Source organism: Carlito syrichta, unplaced genomic scaffold (genome assembly GCF_000164805.1).
Source record: "Carlito syrichta isolate Samal-C Ts95f unplaced genomic scaffold, Tarsius_syrichta-2.0.1 Scaffold311381, whole genome shotgun sequence".
In the NCBI taxonomy this organism is placed as follows: Eukaryota; Metazoa; Chordata; class Mammalia; order Primates; family Tarsiidae; genus Carlito; species Carlito syrichta.
The window spans coordinates 270,884-282,105 of NW_007255477.1; the positions used below are offsets into that span (position 1 = coordinate 270,884).

At 44.3% G+C, this 11,222-nt stretch overlaps 1 protein-coding gene across 1 annotated transcript in view; it reads left to right on the top strand.

The window, feature by feature from the left end:
* Positions 1–11,222, top strand: part of DENND2A (DENN domain containing 2A) — a 75,539-nt gene that overhangs the window by 6,045 nt on the left and 58,272 nt on the right. The window lies entirely within an intron of this gene.

Here is an 11,222-nt window from a genome sequence, read left to right on the forward strand (position 1 = left end):
CCGGGAGTGGCCAATGCACTCCAGTCTGGGCGACAGAGTGAGACTCCAACTCAAAAAAAAAAAAAGTTTGTTGGGCGCAGTGATTCACACCTATAATCCCAGCACTTTGGGAGACTGAGGTGGGAGGATTGTCTGAGCTCACAGGTTCGAGACCAGCCTGGACAACTTAGTGAGACCTCATCTCTACAATAATAATTTAAAAATTAGCTGAGCGTGGTGGTGCATACCTGTAGTTCCAGCTACAGGTCGAGGCCGTGGTGGCCATGAACATGCCATTATACTCCAGCCTGGGCGACAGAGTGAGACTGTAACTGAAAAAAAAAAAGTTACCCTTTGGATGTGATAATGATTTAAAATTGGGACAGTAACCAAGAGTTAAATGAAGGACTCATGTTAGCACTGGTAGTCTACTAACTGGTAGTCCCTAGTAACTACTAGTGCTTAAATCTTTCCTGACTCCTCTTTTCATGTTTTTTCCTGGTTTAGTCTCAAGAAACACATTGCCTTGGTCTACCCTAGCCCTAGACTGTTTATCTATGTGACCTCGAACAGGTTATAGAACGTCTCAGAGCCTGTTTCCTCATCTGTATGTATGAATGCATGTACTGTGAATATTGGGAAATATAGTTTATTTAAAAGTATATTAGATAGAGAGTGAGAGGGAGGGAGTGAGAGAGAGAGAGAGAAGAGATTCGCTTCTCCAAGGTAGGAGAAGGGGCCAAGGCTAGAAAACATGGAGACTGTGACTCAAGGGCCACATGGTCAGAACATGGCTTAGCAAAGCAATGGCCATTAATATTTTATGATATTAAAATAATACTCTAAGTAATGAAGCATGTTAATGCTTGAAAAGAAAATCTGTGCTTTGAAAACAATATTTTCTTTTTTTTGTTTGTTTTGAGTCAGAGTCTCATTCTTGTTGCCCAGGCTAGAGTGCAGTGGCACACTAATGGCCACCACAGCCTCGACCTGCTGGGCTCAGGTGATCCTTCCGCCTCAGCCTTCCAAGTAGCTGGAACCACAGGCATGCACCACCATGCCCGGCTGATTATTTTCTTGATTTATTGTAGAGATGAGGTCTCGCCAAGTTGCCCAGGCTGGTCTCAAGCCTATGGGCTCAGGCAATCCTCTCACCTCGGTCTCCCAAAGTGCTAGGATTATAGGCGTGAGCCACTGTGCCCAGCCTTATACTTACTTTCGACATTTCCTCACTGCCTATTTTTTCTTGACCCATTCCACTTGGGCTTTGGCCATTCATACACGTGTCCAAGGCCACTGACAGCCTCTATCTTGCTTAATACAATTGCCAATTCTGTTCTTTTCTTCATAGGCCTCTCTTGGCATTTGAGGAACACCTATTGACACACTCTATCTTTTTTTTTTTTAATTTTAGATTCAGGGGGTACACATGCATGTTTGTTGCATGGACATATTGTATATGGTGGGGACTGGGTCCCAGGTGGCCCCATTCCCCAGATAGTGAACATGGTGCCCCATAGGTGGTTTCTGAATCCTCCCCCCTTTCCCACCTCCCTCATTGTTGTGCCCAGTGTCTATTATTTCCATCTTTGTGACTGTTTAGCTCCCACATATGAGTAAGAACATGCAGATACGCTCCATCTTGAAACACCACCTTCCCTTGGCCTCTAGGCTACCCATATTCCTGGTGGTCCTGCTCCTCTGCTCCTCTCACCTCTGTTCTCTCCTCCTAACCCAGCCCCGCCCAACCCAGGATCAGATCAGGGACTTCTCTCCTCTGGCTGTACACACTCCCCAAAAGATCTCATCCAGTCCTGGGGCTTTAAACGTCAGCAAAAACCGGGCTCAGTGGCTCAGCCTGTAATCCCGCGCCTTTGGGAGGCTAAGTTAAGTGGATCGCCTAAGCCCGCGGGTTCGAGACCCGCCTGGGCAGCGAGACCTCATCTCTACAGTAAATCAAAAAATCAGCCGGGCGTGGTAGCGCATGCCTGTAATTCCGGCTACTTGGAAGGCTGAGGCAGAAGGTTCACCGGAGCCCAGCAGGTCAAGGCTGCGGTGGCCGGGAGTGGCCACTGCACTCCAGTCTGGGCAACAGAGTGAGACTCCAACTCAAAAAAAAAAAAAAACGTCAGCAACATGCTTATGATTCTCAAATTCAGATCTCCTCTGCCCCAACTCCTCCCAGCTCTAGGTGTGGATAGCCATCTCCTGCTTGATCTCTATTTGGTTGTCTAATAGATTGGACTCAACATATCCAAACCTAAATTCTAAATCCAGACCACCATTAACCAGCTCCTCCTGAAGTAATTGTCATGCCACAAATTAGGAATCGTCTCTGATCCCTCTTTTTCACATGCCCCTGCCTAATTCATCTGAAAATCCGTCGTTCTAGGTTTTTTTTTTTTTCTTTTTTGAGTCGAGGTCTCACTCTGTCTCCCAGGCTGGAGTACCGTGGCACAACCATGGCTCACTGCAGCCTCGACCTCCTCTGCTCAGGGGATCCTCCTGTCTTGACCTCCCAGAGTGCTGGGGATTGCAGGAGTGAGCCACCACACCTAGCTCTGTCCTTATTTTAAAACTTTGTCCCAAATTTCCGACATCTCCTCCACTGCTACCACCTTAGTCACCTTGGATCCACCTCTCAACCTTGGAATATCCTTCTCTCAGGAGCCAGAGGAGTCTTCTAAAAATATAAATTATAAATGGGATCCTGTCACTCACCTCTCAACGTGGTCTGCCATGTAGGATTTTTTTGGGGGGCTGCAAATAGCAGAATTTCTTAAGTTCTCTTACAGGGGGAAAAAGCATATCCTAGAATTTATTTATATGTACATATATCAATAAGTTGTTTATATGTTATAAATATACATAATATAAATATAAAACAAATATAAATAAATATATATTCCACATTTCTTTCTCTTCTCTCCCTTTCTCTCTCTCCCTCTCTCTTTCTTTCTCCCCCCTTCCTTTCTCTCATGAGAGACAGAGATTGTTCCCAGTTTGCAAATAATGCTGTGATAAGCATTATATAGCATTAAAGAGTGTTAGAGTCAGAATGTACTAGTTTTGCTGCTTACTGGCTTGTGACATTGGACAAGCCACTAAATTTGTGTTAACCTCATTTTACTTATCTGTAAAATGATGGTAGTTATAGTAAACACTTCATGGGGTTGTTGTGAAAATTAAATGAATTAATATGCATAAATGTCAATTTAGAACAGAGCCTGGCATCTAGTAAATTCTCAGTATGTGTTATCTGTGATATATTTTTTTCTGGCTGTAATTTTTTTTTTTGGAATCAGAGTCTCTGTCGCCAAGGCTGGAGTACAGTAGCATGCTCATGGTCACTGCAGCCTTGACCTGCTGGACTCAGAGCATCCTTCTGCCTCAGCCTCCCAAGTAGCTGAAACCACAAGCACATGAACCACACCCAGTTGATTTTTTTAATTTATAGTAGAGATGAGGTCTCACCATGTTGCCCAGGCTGGTCTCGAACCCATGGGCTCAGGCAATCCTCTCACCTTGGCCTCCCAAATTGCTGGGATTATAGGCGTGAGCCACGGCACCCGGCCTTGTTTAAATTATTTTAACTTTATAATATTTTTATTATCTAGTAGAACTTACAGAAATTTCTTTCTTTTTTTGTTTTTTGTCTTGAGTTGGAGTCTCACTCTTGTCACCCAGGCTGGAGTATAGTGGCACGCTCACAGCCACCACAGCCTCAACCTGCTGGGCTTAGGCCATTCTTCTGTCTCAGCTTTCCAAGTAGCTGGGACTACAGACATATGCCACCACACTCAGCTAGTTTTTGTGATTATTGTAGAGATGAGGTCTTACCAAGTTTCCCAGGCTGGTCTCGAACTCCTGGGCTCAGGCAATCCTCTCACCTCCCAAAGTGCTGGGATTACAGGCTGAGCTACTGTGCCTGGCCAAAATTTCTTTTTTTTTAATTTACTTTTTAAATTATTATTTTTTTAGAGACAGGATCTTGCTCTGTCACCCAGGCTAGAGTGCAGTGGTACGATCATAGCTCACTTCAGCCTCAAACTCATGGGCTCAGGTGCCCTTCCCACCTCAACTGGGACTATAAGCATGCACCACCCTGCCCTGCTAACTTTTTTATTTTTATTTTTATACGAGTCAGGACCCTCCCCCAAAAAAACCTTGAACTTGGTTATAAAAAATTGTGTATTTAGCCGGGCACGGTGGCTCACTCCTGTAATCCCAGCACTTTAGGAAACTGAGGTTAGCCCAGAAGTTCGAGACCAGTCTGTGCAACATGGCTAGACCTTATCTCTACAATAAAATAAAAAAATTAGCGAGGTGTGGTGGTGTGCCCCTTTAATCCCAGCTACTTGGAAGACTGAGGCAGAAGGATCACGTGAGCCCAGCAGATTGAGGCTGTGGTAGTTGTGATTATGCCATTGTATTTCAGCATGGGCAACAGACTGAGACTCCAACTCAAAAAATAAAAAGATTGTGTATTTATTCATCCATGTTTAAACTTCGGTCGCCTTCAAAGTGCTCTCTGTTTGATGCAATACACATATTGAGACGCTTTTTCCACTGCTCAGAACAGTTTTTAAATATGTCAATTTTGATGCCTTTTAGTGTTTCTGCCATTTTTTTGTTGCACCTCTTCCACATCGGCAAAACATTTCCCTTTAAGGACTTTTTACATCAGGGAAACTCAAAAAAGTCACTTGGGGTGAGAATAGGAAGGGTGGGACACAGGAGTCATACTGTTTTTGGTCAAAAACCGTTGAACACTCAGCGCGATGTGGGCAGGTGTGTTGTCATGGTGGAAAGACCAGTCACCTGTTTGCCGCAACTCAGTACATTTCTTCCGCAAATCATGACACAGCCTTCACAGATAAAAACCAGTTGACTGTTTGATCCGGAGGAACAAATTGTGAATGTACTACAAGGGACCCGCTCTCCAAGAAATAATTCCAGGGTTTCTTGGGTTCCCCTCGTAGAGATAGGATCTGGCTATGTTGCCCAGGCTGTTCTCCATCTCCTGACTTCAAGTGATTCTCTCAAAGTGCTGAGATCCCAAATACGAGCCATGTGAGCTATCATACCTAGTCAGAAAACTTTTTTTTTTTTTGAGTCAGTCTCACTCTGTTGCCCAGATGAGTGAAGTGGCATGCTCACAGCCACCGCAGCCTCGATCTCCTGGACTCAGTTGATCCTTCTGCCTCAGCCTTCCAAGTAGCTGGAACCACAGGTGCGCAACATCACACCCAGATAATTTTTTGATTTATTGTAGAGACAATATCTCACCAAGTTTCCCAGGCTGGTCTCAAACCCGTGGACTCAGGTAATCCACTCGTGTCTGCCTCCCAAAGTGTGGGATTACAGACGTGAGCCACTGTGCCTGGCCCTGGCTGCCAGAAAACTCTTAATGTTGCTAATAATCCATCGATACTCATGAGTCTCCCATATATACTGTCATGTCATACTTGGGGAAAAAAAGACGGTTTTGTCTCTATTTGAATAATTATAAACCTCTTATTCATTTCATTTTTTCCTTTCCTTTTCCTTGTTCAAAAATGTCTTGACTAAATTCCTGTGTTTTTCTGAATGCTATACATATTACTATCAAATTTCATACACACAAAATATGCATTTGTATTTAATTGGGAGCCTATGGATTTGCTAAGTTTATTCCTAAGTATTTTCTCTTTTTGATGTAATTGTTAATGTAATCTTTTTTTCTCATTATGTGGTTTTCTATTTTAAAACACAAAAAGGCCAGGCGCGATGGCTCACGTCTATAATCCCAGGACTTTGGGAGGCTGAGGTGAGAGGATTGCCTGTGCCCATGGGTTCGAGACCAGCCTGGGCAACTTGGTGAGACCTAATCTCTACAGTAAATTAAAAAAATTAACTGGGCATGGTGTAACATGCCTATAGTTCCAGCTACTTGGAATGCTGAGGCGAAAGGATCGCCTGAGCCCAATAGGTTGAGGCTGCAGGTGGCCACAGCACTCCAGCCTGGGCGACAGAGTTGAGACTCCAACTTAAAAAATAAATAATAAAACACTACTATTTATATATATATATATATATATATATTTTTTTTTTTTTTTTAAGACACTAAAGAAATTTTTTATTGTTTCTACTAGTCTGTCAATGATTCTCTTGGACTTCCCATGTATATAATCATGTTTTCTGCAAAGAATTCTCATTTTTCTCTTTCTAATATTCGCCTTCTAATTCTTGCCAAATTGTGCTGGCTGAGACTTTGAGAGCAGAGTTACATCCTAGGACTGATAGCAGTGGGCAACTTGTCTCACCACTAATTTTGATGGCAATACTTCTAGGGTTTCATTCTCAGGCATTTTTATTTGAGAGATTTTTTTTTTTTTTTGAGTCAGAGTCTCACTGTTACCCAGACTAAAGTGGAGTGCAGTGGCATGCTCACAGTTACCACAGCCTCAACCCGCTGAACTCAGGCCATCCTTCCACCTCAGCCTTCCAAGTAGCTGGAACTACAGGTGCGTACCACCACACCTGGCTAATTCTTTGATTTATTGTAGAGATGAGGTCTCGTCAAGTAGCCCAGTCTGGTCTCGAACCCTGGGCTCAGGCAGTCCTTTCACCTCAGCCTCCCAAAGTGCTGGGATTACAGGTGTGAGCCACCATGCCCAGTTTGAGAGATATTTTTATGTTATCAAGTTAGTGTCCATTTGCATATTTATTTATTTTGAGTCAAAGTCTCACTCTGTCACCCAGGCTGGAGTGCATTGGCACAGTCATGGCTCACTGCAGCCTCAATCTCCCAGGCTCAGGTGATCCTTCTGCTTCAGCCTCCTGAGTAGGTGGGATTACAGGTGTGCACCATATGCCCAGCTAATGTTTTGGTGTTTTGTAGAGACAAAGTCTCACCAAGTCGCCCAGGCTGGTTTCAAACTCCTAGGCTCAAGCAGTGCTCTCACCTTGGTCTCCTAAAGTGCTGGGATTACAAATGTGAGCCACTTTGCTCTGTCCGTTTATTTACTAAGAGTCTTAAAAACTAGGATTGGATGTTAGATTTTGTAGAAGTACTTTTGAGCAACTCTGTGCAATCATGTGGTTCTTCTCCTTTGGCCCATAATGGTGACTTTATATCTTTTTCTTATCTTTTCTTTTCTTTTTTTTTTTTTTGAGTGCGAGTCTCACTCTGTTGCCTAAGCTGGACTGCAGTGGCATGCTCGCGGCCACCACAGCCTCAACCTGCTGGGCTCAGGTGATCCTTCTACTTCAGCCTTCCAAGTAGCTGGAACTAGAGGCATGTGCCTCAGACCCAGCTAATTTTTTTATTTATTGTAGAGATGAGGTCTTGCCAAGTTGCCCAGGCTAGTCTGAAGCCAGTGGCAATCTTCTCACTTTGGCCTCCGAAAGTGCTAGGATTATAGGCATGAGCCACCACGCCTAGCCCTAGACTTTATATCTTAATATTAACCCATCCTTACACATTTGGGATAAACTCCATTTCAGTCCTAGTTTATTATTGTCTTAATGTACTCCTGAATTCTATTCACTAATTTTTGTTTGTTTGTTTGAGTCAAGGTCTCACTCTATCACACAGGCTGGATTGCAGTGGCAGGATTACTGCCCACTGGCGCCTCGAATTCCTGGGCTCCGGTGATCCTTACTCCTCAGTCTTTTTATTTTTATTTTTGAGTTGTTGTCCAGGCTGGAGTGCAGTGGCACAATCATGGTTCACTGCAGCCTTGATCAAGCCTTGATCTGTTGGGACTCAGGTGAGCCTTCCACCTCAGCCTCCCGAGTAGCTGGGACTACAAGCATACATCACCATGCCTGGCTAATTTTTTGATTTATTTGTAGAGACAGGTCTCGCTATGTTGCCCAGGCTGGTTTTGAACTCCTGGGCTCAAGCAATTCTTCTACCTTGGCCTCCCAAAGTGTTGGGATTATAGTTGTAAGCGACTGTGCCTAGCCTATTTGCTAGTATTTTAAGATTTTATATTAGTATTCCATAAATGAGACTGATCTATTCTTGGCTCTTATTGCCTTTTTTTTTAAGTCGGAGTCTCACTGTTGCCTAGGCTGGAGTGCAGTTGGCACACTCATGGCCACTGCAGCCTCAACCTGCTGGGCTCAGGTGATCCTTCTACCTCAGCCTTCCTTGTAACTGGAACTACACGCATGAGTCACCACGCCTGGCTAATTTTTTGATTTACTGTAGAGATGAGGTCTCACCAAGTTGCCCCAGCTGGTCTCGAACCCATGGGCTCAGGTAATACTCTCACCTTAGCCTCCCAAACTGCTGGGATTGTACGTGTGAGCCATTGTGCTGGGCCCACTTTTTTTTTCCATACAAATACACACAGGATTATTGCACCATCTTTACCAGGTTGTGGCATCAGTGTTAGTGAAGTCTGTAGAAGACTTCAGAGGCTTTCTTCATGTTCTGAGAAAGTTTGAATTTATCTCCAGTGATGAATTCTTTCCCAAATCAGTGCCAAAGCCCTGGTCCCTGAGCACTCCCATGACTTTTTAAAAATAATTTAATTTAATTTAATTTCACTCCCATGACTTTCCTGCTCCCGCCCCAGTGCTTCTCCCAGCAGCCCTTCCACGCCCCTCCTGGGCTGTTCCTCCAGAGAGGCCCCAAGTCGCAGGGGAAGATGGGTTCTGGGAACCCGGAGTCTTTCATCTGTGTCATTACTGAGCAGATGAGTTAACCTGAGGAACGGTTATTCCCATTATCTTTTCTCTCTAAGCTACATCTGCGCCTTTCAGTCTTCCAGCATTTTCTTTATAGCCAGCTAAAGTTACTTATTTCTGTCCAAAGATGAAATTTTTCTTGGCCTGTTTGAATATGGTTGCATCAGCTGTGTTTTAAGAATTTTGGCTTTGCATTTTTCATTTTGTTTAAAATAGTACAATGGAGGTGATTAGGGCAAGATGTTCACTTTCTACTCTTAAAAAAATAACGTGTGCTCTTTATTGTAGTTCTGTCGCTGAAAAAAAAACTGGGCTCAACCATGAGTTTGGCAGACTCACTGCCCTCTCTAAAGCAGGAAAGCCAAGCCAAGGTTGAAGAAATAAATGATTAAGGATTTAGAGGTTATGAGGGTTTAGAATTACGCACCAGGCTGTGTGCGCCTTGGAGAATGTTTTCAGCTTATTTTCACAGGCCAATGAGTTCACCTCCTCAACAGCCAAGCCAGTAGATTCGGAACCTCCGTTTAAGAAGATGTATTTTTCTCTCCCTTTTTTTCTTTCTTTCTCCTCTTCTCTCTCCTTCCTCCTGTTTCCCTCCCTCTCTCCCTCCTTCTTTCTTCCTTCCCTTCTCTCTTCTTTCTTCATTTCTCTAAAGCCCCAGGAAATTAAATGCAAGGTCTTATGTCTTCAATCCTAAAATGGAAAATGAGAAACCCTCAAATGTCAGGAAATTCCAAAGATAAGGTTCCTACGGCAACATTAACTTGGCTGTGTATGCTTTATGGCATACATTTAATAACTTTGGCAGGAATGCCTCAAGGCCGACATTTAACAAGAAAAGTTATTATTTCTTAAATGTAAGCAGTATCCTGAATCTACATGTATCTACATATTCAAAATGTTTTCACTTGAGTTCAGATTTAAAATTCTAGTTGAATTTGATCATGTGAGTTTTTTGATCTTTATGAAACCAAGTAACTGCATTGACCAAAATCTCAACTTTTCAACTGGTTGTTTTGGCATTGTATATAGGTTTTTGACTTTCCTTGGGGCTTTAGTGTAAGACTTTCAGAACTTCTTGAGGACATGAAACCTTAGTCATTATATAGCTGCCAAATCGTGCTGTGCTGTCATGGATTTCATAATTTCCATTTTCAACAGGCCTGATAGGGATCCCCACAATTTCTGGTTGGGAACTACCCCTCAGCTATCATTGATTTAGCAGTTAAAGTTGAGCCGGGCTCAGTGGCTCAGCCTGTAATCCCCCGCCTTTGGGAGGGTGAGGTGAGTGAATTGCCTGGACCCGCGGGTTCGAGACCCGCCTGGGCAGGCGAGACCTCATCTCTACAATAAATCAAAAAATTAGCTGGGCGTGGTAGCACGCACCTCTAGTTCCAGCTACTTGGAAGGCTGAGGCGGAAGGATTGCCGGAGCCCTGCAGGTGGAGGCTACGGTGGCCGGGAGCGGACACTGCACTCTAGCCTGGGCGATAGAGTGAGACTCCAACTCAAAAAAGTAAATAAATAAATAAAATTTAAAAAATTAAAAGTACACAACTAGTTATGTCATTATCACTGCTCAGTGTTGTGAGCAAGCCCTGGGTACTATGGGAATGTTCAGCAGGAGTGTCTACCCTATCAGAAAAGAGACACAGGGCAGGCTAAGGAGGAATTGGCTAGGGAAGGGTGGGGACGGGTGTTCAATTTGAATGAACAAATAGATACAGGCCCTGTGGTTGGAAAGACTGTGGCCTGTGAGGACTGCTAAGCAGGTATGGGGCCAGAGGGTCAGAGGGGTGTGCAATGAGGCCTAGAGGTCTTCTAGACCTATAGACAAAGTGAGGCTTTGGGCCTGTTACCTAAGAGCAATGGAAAATATTTGAAAGGTTTTTTTTTTTGTTTGCTTGTTTGTTTGAGTTGGAGTCTCACTCTGTTGCCCAGGCTGGAGGGCAGTGGTATGCTCATAGCCACCGCAGCTTCGACCTGCTGGACTCAGGCAATCCTTCCACCTCAGCCTTCCAAGTAGCCCGGCCTATATTTGAAAGTTTTTAGGAGCAGAAAAGAGACAATCGGATTTGTGGGTTTTTTTTTTTTTTAAGTCTGACTCTCAGCCAGGCGTGGTGACTCACGCCTGTAATCCCAGCACTTTGAGAGGCAGAGGCAGAGGATTGCCTGAGCTCGGATTCAAGACCAGCTTGGGCAACTTGGTGACACCTCATCTCTACAATTAATCAAAAATATTAGCCAGGGGTGGTGGTGTACGCCTGTAGTTCTAACCAGCTGTGTGCAGTGTGCCACTGCACTCCAGCCTGGGGCAACAGAGTGAGACTCTGACTTAAGAAAAAAAAAGAAGCCGGGCTCAGTGGCTCAGCCTGTAATCCCGCGCCTTTGGGAGGCTGAGGTGAGTGGATTGCCTGAGCCCGCGGGTTCGTGACCCCGTCTGGGCAGGCAAGACTTCATCTCTACAATAAAAATCAAAAAATTAGCCGGGCGTGGTACCATGCGCCTGTAATTCCAGCTACTCGGAAGGCTGAAGTGGAAGGATCGCCGGAGCCCAGCAGG